Source organism: Octopus bimaculoides, chromosome 19 (genome assembly GCF_046866305.1).
Source record: "Octopus bimaculoides isolate indiv1 chromosome 19, ASM4686630v1, whole genome shotgun sequence".
Lineage (NCBI taxonomy): Eukaryota > Metazoa > Mollusca > Cephalopoda > Octopoda > Octopodidae > Octopus > Octopus bimaculoides.
The window spans coordinates 280,423-305,503 of record NC_142946.1 but is presented as its reverse complement, the minus strand read 5'-3'; the positions used below and the strand labels follow the sequence as shown (position 1 = coordinate 305,503).

Genomic DNA, 25,081 nt, shown 5'->3' with positions numbered 1-25,081 from the left:
AGCACTACCAGCAACAGTAGCACTAACTCATGGAAGGGTGGTGCTCCTGGTCCACATTCCACCTCGTGGTAACCACCGCTGCTTCCACATCCAGCTCGATGTCCTTCTGCCTGCTCTACCCTGTGGAGCCAAGCATCTTGTGCGATCCGTTCTGCTTCCAGGAGTAACTCTGTGAATAACACTTTTATGACTAAAATAGTCAAATAATGTTAGAGAAGAAAGATTTGCAAATATTTCCCTCTTTCTCCTCTCTCTCTCTCTCTCTCTCTCTCTCTCTCTCGCTGTCTCACTCCTTTTTTTCTCACCCTGTCTCATTCTCTCTTTCTCTCTCTTTCTCTTTCTCTCTCTCTCTTTCTCCCCCCTCTCTCTCTGGAAATCTTATCTCCTTATCGATAAGTAGAACCAAATAGAATTGTATTATAAATCGTCTGAGAAGAGAGAAGAAAGAGTAGAAAAGACAGAAAAAAAGAAAACGGCATCACTTTTATACGACACATGAAAAGGAAATTATATGAAAAACAAGTTGGAAATCTATGGTGAAAATACTTATTTCTTTGTTAGAAATGGAATCTTTTCATTTATAATACATATTTACAAATAGTTTCACTGCAGATAAGTAACAAATGATAACATTTTTTTATGTTTCAGTTATTATTTTTGTTGTTCTTCTTGTTGCTGTTGTTGTTGTTATTGTAGTAGTAGGAGGAGGAGGAGGAGGAGGAGGAGGAGGAGAAGGAGGAGGAGGAGGAGGAGGAGGAGGCGGTGGTGGTGGTGTAGTTGTTTAGTTCGAATATTTTATTTAGTTAGTTTTTAAAGTTTTCTTTCTTTCTTTGCAACGTACGTATAGTTTTATATTTTTATGTTTTGTTAAAAGCATATACGTATACCTGTTTGTGTGTGTGTGTGTGCTATCTTTACGTATGTATGTGTGTATGTTTGCATATGTAAAGATTCATACACACACACACACACATATATCTGCATAGTCATATATATGTATGCATGAAATATATGCGTGTGTGTGTATGTTGTATATACACATATACACACTCATATGTGAGTCCGTATAAGTGTATAACAGTATGCATATATATATATATATATATATATATATATATATATATATATACGAACACATAAATGTATATATACGCACATACACACACACACATTTGGATACTACTATAGAACCTAATCTGTTCGTTATGTAAAAACGGGAAAAATCATCGAATGTCGTTGAATTCCTTGTGTTCATTGCTACGACAAAGAAGAAAACCGTGGCATTTGAACGCATTTCAAGATGGTTGTCATAAAGAGACCACATAACTACAAATGGAGCCTCCTCTGTTCAGAATCACTGATTCAGTCTTCGCTGCCCAACTTAGAGCGTGTTTATGTGTGTATGCGTGCGCTGTTGTATGACTTGTATATTTCGTCTTTGTGTGGAAGCTGGAGGCTAACAAATAAAAGAAAAATTGAAACAATAGAGAAAAATATTGTAAAATGTAGAGAGAGGAGGGAGAGAGAGAGAGAGAGAGAGAGAGAGAGAGAGAGAGAGAGAGAGAGAGAGAGAGAGAGACTGAGCAGAGAGAGAGACTGAGCAGAGAGAGAGACTGAGCAGAGAGAGGGTGAAAGGGTTAATGGGCAAGTATTTATATGCGTGTGCGTGTGTGTGTATACGTGTGCCTATGTGTGTGCGTGTTTGTGTGTATGCGCACGCGTGAGCTGTCAGATTTCTTTTCTTTATCGGATTAAGTCACAGACATTTTGATAAATTACATGTCTCACTTAAATTGCCGTCTCCAGCATTTTGGAATATGTGGGCCGGTGGGGGCGGGGGTGCTGGTACAGGTGGGGCAGTTTGTCTGAGAGAGAATGGTTCGCACAGCAGGTGTTAAACGCTTAAACAACTCCAGGCACAGGTGTGGCTGTGTGGTTAAGAAACTCGCTTTGCAAACACGTGGTTTCGGATTCAGTTCCGTTGCGCGACCACTTCGTGAGTGAATTTGGAGACGGAAACTATGTGGAAGCACATCATAAATATTTGTGTGTGTGTGTGTGGGTGTGGGTGTGGGGGTCTGTGTTTATCATCCCCTCCCCCCGTTTGATAATTGTCTTGGTTACTTTATGACCCCCGTAACTTAGCCGTTCGACAAAAATGAGTAACAGGATAAGTGGCAGACTTTTAAAAACATACAGAAGCATTGGAATTGATTTCTTTGGCTAAATTCTTCAAGGTGGTGCCCGAGCAATCCAATGACCGTAGTCTAGTTACTGGATCATCTAAAAGATTGCATACATATCTACAAAAAGGTCACACAGAGAACCAAGAGATATAGTGGGGGAGAGGTACAGACATTAAGATTCTTTCTATTAAATGGTACACACAACGAATTGTTTCCATGCATTTTTATGTTAAAAAATACACATCCGAGGTGTCAGACAGGTGAAATAAAACTGGAAGCGGACAGGTGCAAAGCGAATTACTTAGCCACAGTATAATTTCTAGCACGTATTTAACAGTACTTAAATATGAATTTAATCATTTTTAATGTTGCAACTCGAAATCGATAAAACTATGCAGGGAGTCCATAAAGTCTCTTTCAAAAATTTCAAAAATTTATTACAAGTGCAAATGATGGGATATGTTTATCAGATTGATTCTGTGTCCTCAGTGGTTATCAAAGTGTTTTAACCACATTGCATTATTTGTGTTTTTCAGGTGTCCTGTTGATGGAAAAAGTTCTGTTAAATGAAACCCTAAAATATGGCTACCTCTCAAGAAAAGGCACAATGTGTATTTTGGTTTATTGAAACAAAATCGGACCAGCAGAAACTACGGGATTAAATATGGAAGACATCCACCATCAACGTCTGTCAATTCATGCATGGCACAAGAAATTTATGGAAACAGGAACAAAATAAATTAAATATACCCAGGAGATATTCTTTTGGATAAACTAACCTGTAGCTCATTATTCTGTTGGAAGGGAATCATGAGAGACATACTTGAAGCTTTCGTGATGGTCTGAACAGGTGTAAAATTAAGCTTAATGAAGCTGTTGACCTTGCTATGAATGAGGAGAAATGAACAATAGAAATGAAGTCTGATCAAAATCATTTAATACTTTTTTCTTTCATCCGTCCGGCATCTGCAACTCGAAGAGGCCCTAATTTCAATAGGAAATTAATTTCAGGGTAAATATAACTTCATTTATTTCTTGACAGCCAGCTTTCTCGTCAGAGGCTCTTCCATCCTTTCAAATGCTTTGAATGCTTTTTTTTTCCTGAGTCACCCACACCCAGTTTCTCAGTAAAATGGTTGAAGTGTCCGGTTTAAGCATTGGCCAAACGACTATGATGTAAACTGTACTGGGTTATGAGATATCTTTGACAAGTTAAAGCCAAACCTTGATTTTAACGTTGGTGAGTATTCCTTATACAAACAGAATGCGATGGCATGGCTGACATAACTGATTGTCTGAAAGATCTGTCATTTGGTCACGTAAGAGATTGTAATGTCTTGATTGATATCTTGAACGTATATTCCCTTTTACAAACTCCATATTTGTATTCCTTTCATCCACTCTCTGTTTCTCTCCCTCACTTTTCTCACTATCACCTGATTTCTGTACATATCTATCTATCTATCTATCTATCTATATCTCTCTCTCTCTCTCTCTCTCTCTCTCTCTCTCTATATATATATATATATATATATATATATATATATATATATATATATAGAGAGAGAGAGAGAGAGAGAGAGAGAGAGAGAGAGAGAGTACATGTGTGTGCGTATGTTCATATGCATGTGCATGCGTACATATTTATGTTTTTGTATGTATGTGTGCATGAGAGCTTTGGAAGACGATCTTGGTGCGCTGATGGATAAGTTTTGACACTCGTGCTGCTAACCAAACCTCTCTGTTTACTTCTTCGGTTCCATTCAATACCGAAGGCAGATATTGGCAATTTGTCTAAAATCTAGCCCTATACCACTACTACAGCTGAACCGAAATACAAAATTAGATATCAATGACTTATTAAATATCAATCATCTTTCAATACATCATCGATGTGTCTAAAACAAGCATGGATGAAAATATTTGCAAGAAATGAAACGATCACATGAAGACGATGGTTCATTGATAGTCGTTATAAGCGTAAGAAGAGATTGTCTGATGGTCTTTCTATACGTATGCGTGCGTGCGTGCGTGCGTGCGTGTGTGTCTATGTATGTGCGCCTGTGTGTGCGAGAGAGTGTGTGAGTCTGACTGTGTGTGTGTCTATATATATATATATATATATATATATATATATATATTAATGTATACTTAGATATACACAGAGGTACATGTGTGTGTGTGTGTATGTATGTTTGAACGTTTGATCGTATATATGCATGCGTGTCTGTGTGTTGGATCTTAGGGTGTATATATGTGTATCTGTTTACCTTATTTTCATATTTTATTTCCGTGGCAATGGAGATGAAGTAACAGTATACTACTACTACTAATCCTACCACCACCACCACAACCACCACCATCACCGCTACAGATGCCGCTGCTGGTGGTTCGACATGACCGATTATTTCCATCCAACGTTCTTCCAAAGTCCTTTCCCGCCGAGTGTCCAACTATATTAGAAACTCCACGTTTCATTCGCAACAGAACGAATACATTATAACAGAATATACATATATATATATATATATATATATATATATATATATATATATATATATATATATATATATATACAGGGTGCGATGAATACATTGTTGTCTAAATTATGCAAAAATGAAAACACTAACGTCTCGTTTTCACAGATATATTTAACAAAGTTTCATAACAAATATCTTGAAATGCTAAAGAGTAAATTTATTCCATAAAATCGCCATTGGTGTCAACCACGGCGTCCAAACGACTTCGGAATCTCCTGCAGCTCTTCTGGACGGTCTCCTTGTTTAAGTTCGTGAATACTGCCATAATCCTTGCCTTTAGTTAATCTTTGGTGTTACAAGGAGTTTTCTTGCTCTATCGCTCAATTGTGCCCCACACATTGTAATCAAGAGGTTTCAGTGTGGAGAATCAGGTGGCCAGATGTTAGGGGTAATGTGGTCGCAGAAATTGTCTGAGAGCCATGCCTGGGTACTCCTGTTTGTGTGGTACGGTGCAGAGTCCTGTTGCCAGACATAGGGTCTTCCAGCAGCCACCCTCTTGACACACGGCAACACTATCTCCTCCAGGCATTTGATGCAGGCCTCCGTATTGAGTGTGAGGCCATGCGAGAATATGAATGGAGGCCTAACGTTGCTTTCACTAGTGATCACTCCAAACACCATGATGTTCACTGGATGTTTGGTTTTTATCACTCTCGGTACATGTTTGTATTGGAGCTTCCGGCACGAATGCCAAGCCATACAGCATGTCGTTTCCAAATTTTTGCCAGTGTCAATTGCGTCATAGTGTTGTTTTTCTCACAGACGGTGCCCAACTGACCCTACTAAACTGTGTAGCCGGCGAAATCGAAAACAGGCAAAGCGCATGCGCGTAATTGAAAGTATAAAATGGCGACAATTTATCTATCACACCTTGACGGGTTTTGTCTAATTACTAATGCAGTATATAAACGCGTTATTAAAGATGAGGATAATTTAAATAAGTTTTATATAGGTAGTACAGTAAATTTTAAGGCTAGATATAGGCTAGATATAGGGTCCACATGAGCTCAGTCTCAAAGGAAAAATACTGCAGCTCTACCACACTCGCATCTTATTTACACAATCTAAAGAAGAACAAGAGTTATTCTCTGGAATGGTCCGTTATTTCGAGAGCCCCTTACTTCAGAGTAAATATAAATAAGTGTTGTGTGTAAAGAAATCCCTTGCAATCCTTAAGTCTTTTGGGCCAAAAACTTTAAATTGATTTACTGAAGTGATCCCTTTTTGCAACCATCGGTTTTCGTCCACCTTTTTGAAAGTATATAGAAATAAAAATAAATGTAATAAAATTGTTTAGCGTTGTGGGGAATTGAAACCGGCGACGTTAAATTTCAGTTAACTACAACTATCTGAGTGTTTAGCAAATGTTTTTTTTTTTTATTTCTATAGAAAATTTGGACTGGTCCGCTGATGGATTCTTCTTAAATTATATAAGCTTTTCATTAAGAGATGTAAAGATTTTCTTAAAAATTTTAATCTGTGCATGTTTCATGTTTATCCTGTGAACTGCGGTGGTGAGCTCCCGAAATGGCCAGAGATATATGTGAATGTTGTATTTGACCTGTGAAGCCTGCTTATTATGAACTTTTGGATATACTTGTGTGGACGGAGTACATAAAAGACTTTTTTCAAGATGTATGTGAATTTGACCGGTGGAAGTCTGTTTACTTGTGAAGTCTAGACGTATTTGTATGAGGTAAGTAAAAGACATTTTTCAAATATTTCTTTATAAAATATTTTCAAATATTTCTTTATAAAAAAAAAATTAATAATTAAAAAAAAAATTAATAATTTAAAGAAAGAATATTTTAATCGTCTGATAAAATCTTTTTTGGTCGGTGGACACTTATTTTATTTTATTTTATCTTTATTTTATATTTGTCCGGTAGGCTTTTCATAGTTTTGAATTTTTAGTCGTTATATGTAACTTTTGATAAACCGTTCAATTTGTATTTTATCAGAATATATTTTTTTACCTTCTGTGATTTTATGTATATGTATTATTTTTTTATGTGTTTGTAGACCATGGTGTTTTTTTTTATATATGATTAAATTTTTGAGGGGTGGGGTTGTATGTAAAGTTGTTGATCCATAGTTAATATTTGTTCTATAACCAATGCTTCTTTATCTTCGTCTCATTTCTATTTGAGCAATTCTTTTGCCGTCCTGTAAACCCTTTTGTTTCTATAAGAGACAAATAACATTTCTTGTTTTGCGTGTGTGTGTGTATAACTTAGAGTGGCTTCGGTCATTATCGACCGAAGCCATAACTAACTCAATAGCGCCACCTGGAAAAGTCTTTTAGTTAATTATTTCGGGACACCATGGACCACTCAAGCAGAGTTGTTGTTATTGTTGTTGGTTGAGACGTAGCCAGGTGGTTTATCCGATATTTCCTGGAGGAATTAGTCCAGGTACCATTTGAAACTTGTCGGATCTTTTTTTTAATTTCTTTCGGGATAACATTGAAAAGAGCAGGACCATTTGCAGTGGAGAAATTTTGTCGAAGACGACGTACGGGCGTTCAGCTTTTGCCGAACGACATGCACAAATGCTTTGTTTATAGTGTTCGTGCCACACATTAGTTCACTCTCTCCATCAAATCGATGGTGTCTGAAAAGGTGCCACGGTGTGCCACGCATCAAGTGTCGCAGCGATCGCAGAGCAACGCAAGATGAAGTGTTTTGCTGAGCATCACAACGCACCACCCAGCCTCGGAATTGAAATCCCGATCGCTAGATCATGAGTGCAACACCCTAACCAACTAGGCAGTGTTGATTCCCATACACACACACACACACACACGCACATGAAATGGGGTACACCATCCTCTCCGATTTGAGCAGCGGTATTGTAGACTTTCGACCCCTTCCGATGATTCACTATCAACCAGATTTATGGCTTCACATGACTTTTCGTTTCTTTCACCATTCCACGTTTTGCATCCACCTTCTTCTTCTAGTTTTATTCTCGTGATTTGTCTTCTATCGTCCTGATTTGAAACTTCTATAAGCCATGCAAAATTGCTTGGAGATACAAGTCGTGCTATTAAAAGATACCTAGAAAATATCTTCAATGTATGAAACTACATTAGTAGGTCATAACTATACACTATTTATATTAAACAATATGTCTATATCGAGGCACTCCGTCGGTTACGACGACGAGGGTTCCAGGTGATCCGATGAACGGAGCAGCCTGTTCGTGAAATTAACGTGCAAGTGGCTGAGCACTCCACAGACACATGTACCCTTAACGTGGTTCTCGGGGAGATTCAGCGTGACACAGAGTGTGACAAGGATGGTCCTTTGAATTACAAGCACAACAAAAACAGGAAGTAAGAGTGAGAAAGTTGTGGTGAAAGAATACAGCAGGGTTCGCCACCGCCCCCTGCCGGAGCCTCGTGAAGATTTAGGTGTCTTCGCTCAATAAACACTTACAACCGCGATCCTGTGACCACGAGTCCGCTGCCCTAATCACCTCCATGTATATATATATATACATATATATATACATATATATATATACATATATATATACATATATATATATATATATATATATATATATATATATGTATGCATATATATATATATATATATATATATATATATATATATTTTTTTTTTTTATTTTTTTATTTTAGTTTCAGCTCAAAGCTGCGGCCATGCTGATGCACCACCGTGTTGCTACACTGTTATTACAGGGAGCCTCTTACAATGGCACTTGGTGAAGAATGGAGTTTGATTTAGCAACCCTCATTTGCACCACCTGCCGCGAGGTAGGTTCATCTGGGACTCTCGATAGGAAGAGGTCCAACTTTGATTTAAAAACTCCTACATCTACTTTGTGCAGATTCCTCAGGCTCTTTGGAAGAATATTAAAAAGCTGTGGGCCCCTGAATCCCAAGCTGTTGCAGTAACTGGTCCTGAAGCGTGATGGCATTGCTGGGATCTTTGGCACTATGCAGTGTCGTCCCGTTCTGGCATTGGTGTAGCTTTCAATGCCAAAATTTGGCACAATTCCTTCCAGGATCTTCCAGATGTAAATTACTGCATACCTCTCCCGCCTTCTCTCCAGGGAGTAGAGTCTTAGCTGTTTCAGCCTTTCCCAGTAGCTGAGCAGTTGCAAAGAGACAATCTTCTTTGTGAATCTCCTCTGGATTGCTTCAAGGTCTGCTGTTAATTTCAGACTGGTGGGTGACCACAACTGTGAGCAGTAATCCAGGCGGCTGAGGACGAATGTCCTCCAGAGTATCATCATGGTTTCCTTATCTCTGGTTCTGAATGTTCTCAGGATCCATCCAGCCAATCGTCTGCACTTTGTTGCCATTCTGGTAATGTGCACTTGGAAAGAGGTATCATCACTCATGTCGATACCCAGGTCTTTCACTGATTTAGGCTCTGGGATTGAAATTCCCTGTGGACCAGTGTACTCTGTAAGTTTAATATTCAGTTTTGGACGTTGGTAGCGCAGGGCTTGGAATTTTTCAGCATTAAACTGCATATTATTGTCCTCAGCCCATCTGTAAACTGAGTCCAATTCCTGCTGCAGGTGTGCAACATCACTGGAATTCTGTATTTTCTGCGAGACTTTTGTATCATCTGCGTAGCTTGCAAGAGTGGCTATCCGGGCACTTGAAGACATATCCGAGAGAGCGACTATAAAAAGCAATGGTCCCAAGACAGTGCCCTGTGGGACACCGCTCATTATTTGTGTTCTCATAGAGGTGGCTCCATTAGCCACTACTGCCTGACTTCTATATTTCAGAAAGTCATGTAACCACTCTCCAAGTTTTCCAGCTATGCCAAGATCACGCAGTTTGTGGCATATCACACCATGATCCACTTTGTCAAAAGCTTTTGCAAAATCAAGGTATATTACGTCCACATTTGAGTTGTTGAGTAACTGCCTCAACACCCAGTCGTAATGTTGTAAGAGCTGGGTCAGGCAGCTCCTACCTGGTCGAAAGCCATGTTGGGTATCACTCAGCAATTTATTTTCTTAAAGGAATGCGATCAGTTTTCCTCTGATTATCCTTTCCATGACTTTCCTGATGTGTGAAGTCAGAGAGATAGGCCTATAGTTTTTGGCATCTGCTCTGCTTCCCTCTTTATGGATTGGGCATATTATTCCCTCCTTCAGCTTATGCATATATATATATATATGCATATATATATATATATAGGCATATATATATATATATATATATATAGGCATATATATATATATATGTAGGCATATATATATATAGGCATATATATATATATATATATATATATAGGCATATATATATAGGCATATATATATATATATATAGGCATATATATATATATAGGCATATATATATATAGGCATATATATATATATATATATAGGCATATATATATATATATATATATAGGCATATATATATATATATATAGGCATATATGTACATACATACACACACACGCACACATACATATATCCATGCATACATACACTCATTCGTATATCATACAGTAGTAGACATATGTGGTTTTATATCCTAAATAATGAGACACTGAGATAAGTGTTTTTATGAAGTGGATGTCATGGAAATAGCGAAGCACGTCTGATGTTGTAAGGGTTTGGTTCTAATGGAAAATTTGACTTCAATTCAACTGAAGTGCTTCTTTGAAAACAATATTGTTGTGTTCTTCATCAGGAAATAAGGTAGCAGTAGTAGTTGCAGCAGTAGAGTTAATAGTAGTAACAGCGGCAGCAGTACGCCAAATTGTCAACTTCTTATTAACCTTCTTATACGTTGTGACATATGGGCGGATTAGAATCATTCGGATGTCACAAATGAAACAATTTATATGGAAGTGGAAAAACGGCGTCTAATGAATAGAGAGACGCTTGTTTTTATTGTTGAATGTGTTGTTGTTTTCGTTGTTGCTTTGACTCGGGTCATTCTTGAAAAAAACATGCATTCTTATGTTTAAACATTGTCTTTTTGATGATTCCACAATTTTAGAATATTGCGTATCTAGGATTACTGTTTTCAATGTGTCCTTTGTTTTAAATATATTGATTAAATATATTGAAATGTCGACGAAACAACACAAAATTGCTGTACGATTATAAATTGCTTGTTTACTCCTAAGGATACGTTGTATTCTAGCTCAAATTGAATGAGATATAAACCGTTCCTGACGAGCTTCACATAAGAATGGAAACAAGTCTCTTCGTCTGCGGCGTCTATTTTACTAACCATTACTATGTATTTACCGGTGATATCCCATACATTCTCCATATTTTTATATCTTTTACTTGCTTCATCCCGGTAGTGATTTATTGCTTCTTCTGCCGAATCGCTAGCTTAAAAGAATCAGGAACATAAATAACCCGACGCTGATTGTTGAGCTCACAGTTACATAAACACACACAGACGCACACAAATAGTGAAGGTGGATATTCTAGACGTCAGGTTGTAAACTCACGATCGCTAGATCGTAGGGTCAATTCCCGGACCGGAAATGAGTGTTTATGTGTGTGTGTTTATGTGTGTATGTATGTGTGTATACACATACACACATGTGTGTTTGTGTGCGTGTATATATGTATTTTTTTCTGCCTGAAGAAATACGATTGTTTAATAATTAACTTTGTAATCCTACATTCAATAAAAATCATACATCTATGGGTGACCACAAATATAATGCTATGTGTTCCATTACAATAAGTAATTTAAATATAAGTGCGGAGTGAGAAAAATAATATACAATGATATAACTGTGGTTATTTTTGATAAATATGGGAGATAATTTAGAGATAGTTCTACCTCTTTGACTGCACCAGAGATGTATAACATTCTCGGAGCTCTGCAAGCATAATACGTGCTTTGAGCCATCACTCACCGGTGGATATCACTGGGGGAAATGCAAGGTGCTTTCGCAAATTATTTTGGGTTCCTTTGTAAACATGTGGTTCCTTCTTGGTCCCTTCATTCTTGTTCCAGCGAAACCTCCAGTAAGAAGCAATTGAAAAAAAAAATAAAAAAGAGCACCAAACCTCTCTACGGCTGGTAAGCATGATCAACAGCTGAGTAGACTGTGGCAATATAAACTGAACTTTTATCCTTGTTCCAACCTGAAACGCCTCGCACAGTCTTGGAACTGAATCCAAATAAAACGGTGATGAACCAAACGCTTTAACCACCAGGCCACGCACATTACATTGAAATTAATGATGAATGAATCCATCAGTAATTGTAGATCAATATACATTGGCTGGCTTGGAAACATATTTGTTTGCGAATGAAAATACATAAAAGATTACTAACACAACGAGTAAAAGACTACGACATTTCTTATATATTAATAGACGTGGCATTAAATTCTTCATAAATTAGGAATTTATACTCGAGCATAAAAATGAAAAAAGAGAGACAAAATTATCTTTGTTGATGAGTTAGATTATGTAGGTCATATACAGCATCCATATATCACCAGATTGGAATAATTCGAAAGACGGAGAGCAATATGTTCATAGAATTGTAAGTTCATCTCTCGCTACATAAGAAATATAAATGAAAAGGAATTGGTGAATGTATACCTTAACATGTCATATAGCAGAACAGAAAAAAAAATTGGAATATATCCTGCGGGCAGAGAAACATGATTTTTCATGTCTGTATGTCTGTCTGTGTATCAATGTACCGTGCATCTTTCATTAGTCTAATATTTCATGATATTTTCATATTATATTGGGATATAATAATGAATAAATAAATGAAAAAGGAGTTTGTGTAAGATGATATTGACAAATTATATCCGTGTAGATTTTTAATGTATGTGTTACCTGACAGTTTTCAACACACTGTATGTGTATTACACACACACACACACACACATACACACACACACATACATACATACATACATACATATATATATATATATACACGCACGCATGTGTGTGTGTGTGTGTGCGTGCGCGCGTATGTATACACATACACACATCTGTCTGAGTGTGTTTGGATCTATGTGCATACGTAGTTTTTGTTTCTGTTTGTGTGCGCTTTGTAAGTCGACATCGATAAGCAGAATAAACTTACGTACACACACAGATAGATAGATAGACAGATAGATAGATAGACAGACAGACAGTTAGGAGTTGCGTAAGGAACAGCAATGACGTTAAGAGGAATACTAATGAGGCTGTAGTTTAAATACCAATTAAACTTGGCATGACATGCATTAGGTAGCGGTTTATAATTGGATGTTGAATACATCAAGCACTATAATGAAATTCCCTGACAGAAATAGAATATGTCTATTTCTTACTGTAAAAGAATACCAGAATGAAGGGTTGGTGAATAAGGAATGCTTTTGAAACTAAGTTTGCTACTGGTACTTATTTGACTAAGTATGAAAGGATGAATGAAACACAAAAGTTTGCTGCGGTAAGATTTGACATTTTATTTAATTAAAATAGACTTCGATTTAACGTATTTAATCTATACACACCCTGTCGATGAGCCAGTTACAACAGTATTTGTGAGACATTAAGTATGATAGAAGAAATAACTATGCAATACTTCCTCAAATGCACATATCGAGTTTTTAGTCGGCCACGCCAAGTATTTGCTGTATTAGTGAATGCTTTATTCCATTTTCTTATATTAGAGACGATGAATTCGCATCCAGGCATGTGGCTGACTGGGAGCACGCACCATTGAAATGGGCGAACAATACCCTAATGCATGACACTGTTGTTGACTGGTGCTGGAACGATTCTCTCTCTCTCTCTCTTCACACACACACATATGTATGTATATCTTCCCCTTCTACTTTCTCTTTCACTCTGTCTGAGCTTAACTGTATATTGAACGCAGCAAGTCGACAGGTGCAGTTATCTCAGTACAAATATTGCCGTAAATGGCCTAGAAACAGTGTACATCCACTAAGGCTGATGCAGGCCATTATAATTGAAGAGTTACTCAATTGCATATACCAGATATTTAATCAAATATTTATTTCTGTCAACAATTTGGTAAAATCTTGGAGACAAACTTCATTAGAAAGAAAGCACCGAGTATTAAACACCAGAATGGACTCGACGGCTGCAAATACGTCTCTTACTTCCAGAGCCTTTAACCAGCAGCAGCAATAACCACCCAAAAAATCAAACGGGAAGGACGACCGTAGAAGGATCTTAGATCCAAAGGCCGCTTTTGGTGGTGGTCATTGCTGGTACTGGTACACAATCACAGAGACACATTTTATTTGGAAGAAAGCACCCAGCCTTGTCCTTCGTGTTACGCATTGCCAAAAGACCTTCTGAAACTCACTCGTTGGATATATATTGATTCTGCGTTTCTAAGGAAGGCAGATGTATCCATCTTGCTTCCTGCCCTTTTGTTCCTCTTGCAAGGAGGTACTATCTTTTGTGAAGTACATCCTGTAATTCTCCTCCATTTCTTTGATTTTGGTGCAAATTGATTTGCTTCGTTGCTCCTATAAAATTAGCACTTGAGGAAATGTTGCCGTTGTTGTTAGTGTAGTTGATGTTATTGCAGTTTTTATTGTAGCTGTCGTCGTTGTTTTTTTATGGCGTCATTCGTGATCTTACGGCAATTTTCGTTATTCAAATTAATACTCGCATTTTTGTTCTTCATTCCGTAAATCATGTCCAAGTTTTTTGGGGTTTTTTTTTTATATCCTGATATTTTTACTGGTTATTCCTCTGGCAATGCTCCAAGCCAGGCTTTACAAGCGAAATAAAACGCTGAAGTGCAGTTTGCTTTATAAGTTTGAACTGATATATTTCTTTAAGTTACTGCTAAAACATCCGTGGTCAGCAACTGTTATTGTCTTTCTGAGACGGCCATTTGGAATGCGTGCAATGTAACAGATGAGTATTTGCCAAAAAGTTCAAATCTCTCCTCTCCTCCAACACGTCTGAAAACCTTACGCTGTGAAAAGAAGAAAAAAGTCCTAGTTTTCTTATTTTATCATTAGATAATTCTACGAAGAAATGTCTTCAAAGCGAAGCCATGTGTAACGTTAAAGTCCACAGAAAACAACAGCAATAGTTATAAAGGAATTTCGTTTTAATTTAGGCGGCAGACCAGAGAAATTGAGAAGAAAGTTTAGTCGATTAAATTCAGCTCAATACTTGTTTAGATCTGAATAATGAAATACTAAGTGAATTTTCTGCATGATTTGGCCTCAAAAGGTAAAGAGCTGGAAGAATTTACGGAAGGCATTATTTGTAATAGCGATAATCTAAAGAAACAAAAAATTCTCCAAAACTGATATTAGGGGTAAAACTTTTTGATTACTGATTGTTGAGGACACAAGTGTCTGCCTCAACAGGCGTCATTGACAGAACATTTACTTATCCTTATATGAGGCAGCCTTAGTGTTTTATTTTATCGGCCTCAGCCGAGTTGACGGCGAAGCTGACAAAGGTAGGATGTGAACTCAACAAAAATAATCTCATCACATAAAAGTATTACTAGCAATAACGATGATGATTTTGTAGTTGTTGTTGTCGGTGTTGTTGTGGTTGTTGGTGGTGGTGGTGATGATGGTAATAAAATATAATTATGGGGATGTCTTTAACCTAGAAGCAAGACTAGCAATTTTGATGGGAGGGAATGGTTGCTACCATCGATTCCGTTGCTTGGATGGACTGTATTTTATCCGTCTCGAAATGCTGAAAGACTAAGTCCCCTAAGGCGGGAGTTGAACTAGAACAACAAGAACTACTACAACAAAAACAACAATTTCTCAAACCATGTATATTAATAGCAGTAATAATAATCATGATATCAATAAAACAAACAACAATAATAATAATAATAAAGAGGAGGTGGAAGAGAATTATGATGATGACTAATAATGATAATAATAATAATAATGGTGTAATTATATTTAAATAACTCATATGATTGATGTAAAAAAAAGTGAAAAAGAATAAAACTAAGCGAAGCAACAATTGTAGCGGCATCGCTTCATGAAAGCAGATAAAGATAACATGAGCATATACGTAGGATTTAGCTTCTTTTATCATTTTTGTTATCTCTTGTATTCATGACAGGGATATATTTTTGATGGTTTGTTATTTCAGTAGCTGCCATTTTGACTTCTACAAAAGTTTCATGCACTCTTTGTTGTTTCTATAATTTTGTGATTTTTATTGTTCTTTTTGTTTTGTTATATTTTGTCTCTTATTTGTAGTTGTTGCTTTTCATAATGGACATTGTTGTGTTTGTCAATTGTTTTTCATTTATTTGATATTTTACATTATATACTTTCTGGTTCGATCTTTGTTGTTGTTAACATTATTATCATCATTATCATTATTTAGCTTTCATTTCGGTTGATTTCGTTGAAGTATGTTTTTTCTTCGTGTCTTTGTCTTTCTTAGATTGTAATTACGTTGTTGTAGTTGTTGCTGCTGCTGTTGTTATTCTTCAGCTTCTTATTTTGATTTGTCTGCTTCTTATTGTTGTTGTTCTGCTTGTTGTCATTGTTGTTGCTGTTGTTGTTGGAGTTGCTTTGCTATTTGTTGTAGCTGTTGTTCTTTTTTCAGTTTATTTCATCCCGTTGTTCTCAAACGTCGTTTGTTTTATGTTTGCGTTCGTTTGAATCGTTTCTATCTGTTATTAAGTACAGTTTTGAGGGGAATAACATTTAGAACGCTTAATAACAGTAATAATACCGATGGGAAAGAAAGAAAGAAAGAAAGAATAAGATCTACAACAACAACAACAGCAACAGAAAGGAAAATTGTTGAAGAGGATATCGAAGAATATCATGCAGAGGAAATATACAAATTATACACACAAGGCCACACACACACACACACACACATGTTTGTATCTATATATATATATATATATATATATATATATATATATAGGTAAATAGATAGATCGAGGTAGAAAAGTACATATATTAACGTATATATACCTATCATCAGTGTGTTTCAGTGCTACTACGCCTAACACCACTCTGAAGAATTTTAGTCGAACGAATTGACTGCATTGCAACTTTTCAAAGCCTGACGCTTATTCTATCAGTTGCGTTTGTCGAACCGCTTTATCCTGGGGACGTTAATGCGGGTTGTAAAGTGGCTGTGGTGGTGGTGTGCCAAACGCAGACTCAAACACACCTGAACAGGCAGATCTATATTTATATCTATATTTATATCGATGCATATATATGTATATATATATATGTGTGTGTGTGTGTGTGTGTGTGTGCATATATATATATATGTATAGATATGCGTGTACACATATATATATGTAAATGTGTGTGTGTGTGTGTGTATGTATATATATATATATATATATATATATGAGAAACAGCTGACGAAAGATAGGAAAATGTTTATTCATCACTACAATTGTTTCGAACCATCTAACATTGATCCCACATAGGTGAGATACTTAGCAACTACTTTAGGAGTATCCGACAGTGTAGATGTTTTTTCAGTTGATCACAAGATGTATCTTCTTAAAATAACGACTGTTCTGCAAGATGATTTCTTGGTTTGTGCATAGAAAAGCGGCGTATAAAAGGGTCCAGTTTCATTTTTATATAAGATCAATATTAAATAACAGATTAAAAATATAACGAATGTAAATTACAGTGAAAAAGTATTTAAAATGGGGGTTGTATGGCGCACGTACACTCGCTCGTACAAACATCTACGAAAATATAAGCACACGCTCGTGCGTGGCTTGGCGCACATGCGCTCACACAGCGAATTAAATTGCTACTTAATGCTTTAGGGGAGGCTAGAGTTTAATTTAATCCATCCAGATTCACATTAAGTACAAATACACAGAAAATTGTGGTAACAAGGTATGGTGTTACAGGCCCGCCAGCTGTTTTGGGATGCTTAGAATTACTTCATAATGTTGGCAGATGTAATTCACAAAAAGACGAGAATATTCAACTAATAGTGGAAGCATATAAACATTACATAGACCGGCCCCCGTCTTCAGATTTCAGAGACCACATATGGATAGATAGATATACATACATACGTAGAGAGAGAGAGAGGAGGTAAGAGAGAGAGGAGGTGAGAGAGAGACAAAAAGTTAAGCATGTACACATTATCTAATTACATGCACAAAAAATATATATCTGTAAATATGTACACATATATATTATATAGATAACAATAAATATTCTCACTATGGCTGTTAAAAAATTAACAAAAAAGATCCATGGATTGAATCGCAGAACGAACAATTTGCAGGAAATCACAAAATGGTTTATTCTTGTTCTATATATTTGTTGCCTTCATTTGTGTTATATACAAATTTTGAACAGACACATTCGTTAGCTTCTATCAAAATTTTACCGACATCTTTGTTTTTTGCCACCTAAAATTATTGTTTTCAAATGTCATGTATATATGTATATATATACGTGTGTGTGTGTGTGTGTGTGTATACATATATATACATATATATTTATACATATAAACATATATGTATATAAGTGTATATATATATATATATATATATATATATATATATATATATATATATATATTTCATTTCTTCACGTATGAGTCAATTGTATTCAGACTTCAATGAAGAAATAGACATGAATTTTACATAAAATGAGAATTTTGCATAATGAGTGCGTATGTGTGTGTGCGTGTTTTTGTATGTGTCAGTGAGTAGAGAAGGAAAGAGAAATTGAGAGAGAGAGAGAGAGAGGAAAAAAGATCGAGAGAGAAGCAGAGAGAGAGAAAGAGGGAGAATTTGAATGCAAAAGCAAGTGAAAAATAAGCTCAATACATGTCGGAGAAACTGTATAGAATTTATACATTTATGCGTAAATGAATAAAGTAAGGTTTGTATGTATGTGTGTGTATATATATATATATATATATATATATATATATATATATATATATATATGCATACATATGTACATAAATTATTCTTTTACTTGCTTCATTCTTTTGCCAGTGGTCATGCTGCAGCACCACCTTATGTATGTATGTATGTATGTATGTATGTGTGTGTGTATATATATATATATATATATATATATAATCCTACATTTTGTTTATAGACGTTTGTGTATAGCTAATTACATGCAATTTGTAGGTGAGTAAAAATGTTTCTGCACGTATTTATGTATTTACGTTTGTATGTTTATGGTTCCGCTGTATTATGTGTGTGTATGTGTGTATATATATATATATATAGATATATATATATATATATATATATAAGCATAGATACACAGACACACATATATAGATAGAGGGAGAGAGCGAGGTGGATAGATAGACACAGACAGATACACATGATATTTGCATATATAATATATTAATAGATATAATTTACTTAATCATGCATATATAAATATTGCATATGGATATATATATATATATATATATATATATATATATATATATATATATATATATAGAATGCATACATAAGTATGTAAATTTATGTGTGTATATATATATATATATATATATATATATATATATATATATATATAGAATGCATACATAAGTATGTAAATTTATGTGTGTATATATATATATATATATATATATAGAATGCATACATAAGTATGTAAATTTATGTGTGTATATATATACATATATATATATATATATATATGTGTGTGTGTCTGTGTATATATCTTTATAACATCAAAGTTTAGCTAGACGTTATGATCTGCGAATGAGATTGTTAAATATCACTTGAACTATGTCTTCTTTTTCTTCATATTCATCTCCTCCTCCTCCCTTTTCTCCTTCTTCTTGTTCTTCTTAAGTGAATCTTTGAATCATAATTCTATAGCAATTTCAATGATATCACTGCAGTATTCCATTTCCTTTGCTCTGTAGAATAGACATTCTTTTGCACAGAATTCTCAGCGAAATTTTACTATTTATAGATATTGGTTTATCTATTCATCTATCGATTTTTGATTCTTCAGAACCATACCGTCAAATCAGTTTGAAGTTTAGATATAAATTCTAAAGAGAAAATCTAAATTTATATACTTATGTATATGTATGTATGTATAAGTATATATATATATATATATATATATATATATATATACTTGTGAAATTATTAAATTACGAAAATCAAAGCGATGACTTATTACTATATAATATCTGACATTTTAAACTAGCTCTGGAACCGCGAAAATTACCGAAATATCTAATGAGTATGCCTATGAATAAATACGTCTCTTTCGTATATATATATATATATAATATATATATATGTATATATAGATGTATGTAAGTATATATATACATATATATGTATGTATGTATGTGGGTATATACATATATATATATATATGTATGCATGTGAGTATATATGTATGCATGTGAGTATATATGTATGTATGTGAGTATATATATATATATATATATATATATACACACACATATACATATGTGTGTCAAAGAAGACGTAAATACCATCAGTTGAAATTCCATCTAAGAACACGATAGAGTAGAACACAAATAAGCTACTTATTTAGAATTAAAATGGTGTTCTGCAAATAGAAACGAACAATTTTAAGGTGGTGAGTGAAAGTGTTTGACATACACGAAATGACGAGTCTGTAATCAATATGGCACTGGATGTTATGCCGTCGACTTCATCTCATATTTGTATGGTTAATGTTCAAGCTGTTTTCGTGAATTATTGTTAAGTGCGAAAAATATATTGGCTAGTGAAAAATTACACACACACACACACACACACACGAACAAACGCATACACTTGAGCGCCATCGCACATACACACACACATATACATATATTTAGCCTCAGACATGGATATGTTGTTCTCAAGGTCGCATTGCAGTTAACATGATTTCCGCTTCTATACCCCTGCACGGCACCTTGGAGAAGTAAATTCAACTATGGCCTCAGACTGACCAATGCTGCGTGAGGTTGTTTGGTTGCAGGAAACAGAGGTTCATCGTATATGTATGTATATATACGTATATATTTGTGTGTGTGTATATATATATATATATATATATATATATGTGTGTGTATATATCTATATATATATATATATATTTGTGTGTGTGTATATATATATAAATATATAATTTAGAGAAAAGTATCACAATTCCTGAACTCATCCATGAAACTCCAGTGACATATAGAAAAATTTAAGTAAATAAACTGAAAAGAGCTATAATAAAATATATTTGCATTTAGGAGTTTGTGGGTCTCCAGGAAGTCAACTAACCTTGATCTTACTACTCTTTCAAACACTTTAATGATGTAGGAGGTGAGTGAGATTGGGCGATAGTTGACTGCGAGGGATCTGTTTCTCTGTTTGAAAACCCGGATGACAGACTGGGACAGCAGCTGTTTCGGTATAAAACCTGAGTCCAAAGAATTTCTCCAGACGTTGGTCAATGGGAGCAAGTTGGTGTCTACGTTCCTTCAGGAGACGTTTTGTGTGATGGGGCGAAACGCTTGAAGTATAAACTCGAAAAATTATTCCAAACAGAAACTATAATATGGATATAAAGAGAAATATGGATATAAAGAGAAACTATAATATGGATACTGAAAATATAAACAATTTTTAAGATATATGCCGGCAGAATGGTAAACATTATGTAGTGAAATACATAACCTAAACTCTAAGACATAATACATTTGAGATTCGAGTTGTTCCTCTTGTTAGATAGGTACTGGTATGGACATTGATGGCGACAGAGCATCAGACCTAGTTCGGAATATGATTGGTGATGATCTAATATGATAGCATGGTAGGATCGTGGCTGTGATTGGTAGGGGTGGTAAACCCGGGGTTAATATCATGTTGGTGTTTGGTGGGGGGTATGGTAGTAAGAGAGGATGTTTCATGAACAACATAGAAATAGTGGAAGCTGTGGTAGTGGTGGTGACATTCAAGATTGAGGAAGAAGACGGCAGTAGTAGTAGTAGTAGTAGTAGTAGTAGTAATGGTGGTGCTGCTCGTTGTATTAGTTGTGGTAGTGGTTGTTATTGTTGTGGTGGCAATGATTGTTGTTGTGGAGATAGTAGTGGTGGTGGTGTTGGGAGTAGTGGTAGTGATGGCAGAATGTGGTAAAGATGAAGAAAATCGAGAGCACAAGAAAAGGAAAAAGACGAAGTGGAAAGCAGAATGCCGGTTATGCGTTGCGGGGTGGGGGGAGTAGGAAAATCTATTGACTGGACGACATTCGGACACTAATGCTGAATCGATAGAAATTTCTGTCCATCTCCAGAATCAGATCATGATTAATGGACCTTCGTATGTCTGGTCATGTAGAAATGGTCTACAGAATCTTTCAGTCTGTGATTGATTGCTGCTAACTTGCAAAACTGCCGTGTGTCAAAAGGAATTCTTTGTTTCCAGAAACAGAATCTGTCACGAGCTCTTTCTAGAGAGGTATCTGTTTGGATTTTCAGATTAACAATAATACCAAGAAGAAATATATGCATGCCAAAATTCATTTATATATGTGTATGTATATAACATTATACACACATTCACATGCACATATACATGTATGCATATCCATTTGTGTAGTTATGTATGCGAGTGTGCACGTGTACGTGTCCAAATTCTTCTTACCTAGTAGACCATAGACGTGTGAATAAAAGTTCATAAGGTATAAGCATATATAAATTTGCTTTTATATATATATATATATTTATATATATATATATATGTATGTATGTATGTATGTATATAAGCAAATTTACATACGAGCATAGAATTGGGCTCATCTCCTTGAGCTGGAAAATGAATGGAATGCTTGATGTGTGTCTTGTTGTGGCTACCCCTCCTAAAAATCGGGAATAGTCCTGGGTATATAAAAAAAAAAGCAGAATCAGTTGAGGGGAAGAGGGCTGCCTAGCTGCCGTGCCATTGGCAACCTTGTGACTAGGATATGTAGGGTACCCTGGTTAGGCATGGGGAATTTTATGAGATGTTTTTGCTAACTGTTTTTTTTTCTTTTTTGCTGTTTATACGTTTTCTGCTTTCAACCCCCACGTGTCCATTTCTTTTATTGTCCCTATATGCTTTTGTGTTCGGTTGTTGTGGCGGCGTTGCTGTTTCCAAAGTTTTATTTTCGTTTCTCTATTATTAATTTTACTCGCGTCTCTGTCTTAGTAGAAACTGATGGATAAAGAAATCAAACTACATAAACAAACGGCAGCAAAACCGTTTAGAAATTAACTAACACTAACATATTCAGTAACAATAGTCATGCTCAAAGTGGTTTCGTCGCTCGCACGCTCTATCTTTGCTACATTCATCCACCTTTTTTTGAAACTTTCACGAGACAAGACCTGCCTCTCCATTCTCACCTTCCTTTTCAAGTGATACTTAAAAAAGTTGACGAACGATTGGCCAGATTGATAGATAGATAGACAGATTGATAAATTGATAGACAGATTAATAAACATATTGTGTAGTAGATAGACAGATATCTAAAGAGAGTAAGACTGGAAATTATTACGGTTCTAGTATTAATAGATCGTTCTAACTTTTAATAAGTTTTTAATAGATTACAGTCACTCTATTGATTTTCTCATTAAAGTACACAAAGCGTCCGATTTAAGTCAATTATTTTGCCGGTTCCGTCTCTGTTTCCTCATTTTTTTTACGATCTTTTGTCATTAAACTGCGTTCAATCAATAAATTATTGATATATTCGACTCGTCGATCGATAATGGATACACTGTTCCTTGAACACACAAAAAATGTGCATAACGGATCTTAGAGGACGGGAGGTAATTAATTTTTTGTAATAATACATAATTAGACTTTTTTTTTTTCTGGAGATTATTTTAGCAAGTGTATATAGGTTGATGGTGGCTTGGGAGACGGAGCTAACGATATTACATTACATAAAACGGATAGCCACTCCATCACTCAAGCTCTTTTTTCTGTCTCACTCTCACTCTCACTCTTGTTCTCTATCTCTCTCTTTCTCTCTCTCTCTCTCTCTCTCTCTCTAAATCTCCATCTCCGGAATATTGAGAGTAAGGTGAAATTTAAACTCTGGTGTGTTGTAATATCGCTCCTGTGTAGTGGTTCGCTCAGTTATAGAGTTATAGAGCTTACAGCTGTAGTAGCGTTCGAACACCACAGACATGGTTAATACTGTAACATGCAATGATGTAATCTTTTATGAATTCATTAACAACAACAGTCGTAAATTTTAAATGTCGTATCTGTCTAATTTTATACCTACGCCACACCAAAGACCAACCCCAAGTCTGGGTCCATGGTTTAAACTGGGTTTGGTACTTGCATATCTAAATTTTCCTACCAACCACTCCTGACGTCCTACGTGTTGATGTGCCTTGATACTATAGAATTCTTATAGCCAAATAATTATGTGTGCGTGTGTCTATAAATCCATATATATTATAACCAAATAATGTATACGTATGCGTGTGTCTGTATAAATTTATATATATATATATATATATATATACATATATATATATATATATATATATATATGAATTTATACACGTACACGCACTCATATTATTTGGTTATAAGGATTCTATAGAATCAAGGCACATTAGTACGCAGGACGCCAAAAGTGGTTGCTTGACCGCCATACATATACAGCGATCTATAAATACTAGAATTATATTGATTGACTCACCCTCTTTTCTTTCTCTCTCTTTCTCTCTCTTTCTCTCTCTCTCTCTCTCTCTCTCTCTAGATAGATAGATAGATAGATAGATTTGATACGTGCATTATAATCATACAAAACTACATATATGGTAATATTCAAATCCTAATTATCGTAAAACGAGCGGGGTGCTTTTCTCAATTAGATATCTGTGACTACATTTGAAATATTTCAACACTAAATTTCCGATAACATTCAACTTGTACATTCCAGCCTGTCACACACTTCGTAATGTTGTAACGTCGAATGCTATTTGGCTTTTGTGAAGACTTAGTAAACTTCTCTCATTACAATGAAATAAAGAGTTTAACTTATCTTATAAACCTATTGTCTGCCATTTTATTTTAATTTAAACTTTGATGAATATTGTAAGGGACTAATTCCGTTAATTTCTTGGCACTATTATTGAAGTTGCAGTCAGCCAGAAAGTGGGTTTCTTTGTTAAATGGTATTCATTAACGCCAACCATTTTCAACAATCGATTTTGAAAATTAAATCGTATTTTCCATTGTTCTCCTTAATCGGAAAGATAACTTCCCTTCACAAGGATCCTTTGTGTCAAATTACGCTGCAAACGCTCCGCTAAACACAGGAATCTCCAGCTGAATGAATTTCGCAAAGATTCAAAGCCTAGAATGACAGTTGTTGGTGAATG

The 25,081-nt window shown here is 35.4% G+C and overlaps 1 long non-coding RNA gene across 4 annotated transcripts in view; it reads left to right on the top strand.

The window, feature by feature from the left end:
• LOC106882149 (uncharacterized) overlaps positions 1–25,081 on the top strand; it is a 422,822-nt gene that overhangs the window by 196,375 nt on the left and 201,366 nt on the right. For all 4 annotated transcript variants that reach the window (XR_016245157.1, XR_016245159.1, XR_016245160.1 and 1 more), the window contains exons 3-4: positions 2,723–3,198; positions 6,116–6,422. This is a non-coding gene — a long non-coding RNA (uncharacterized LOC106882149). The remainder of the gene's footprint in view (positions 1–2,722; positions 3,199–6,115; positions 6,423–25,081) is intronic.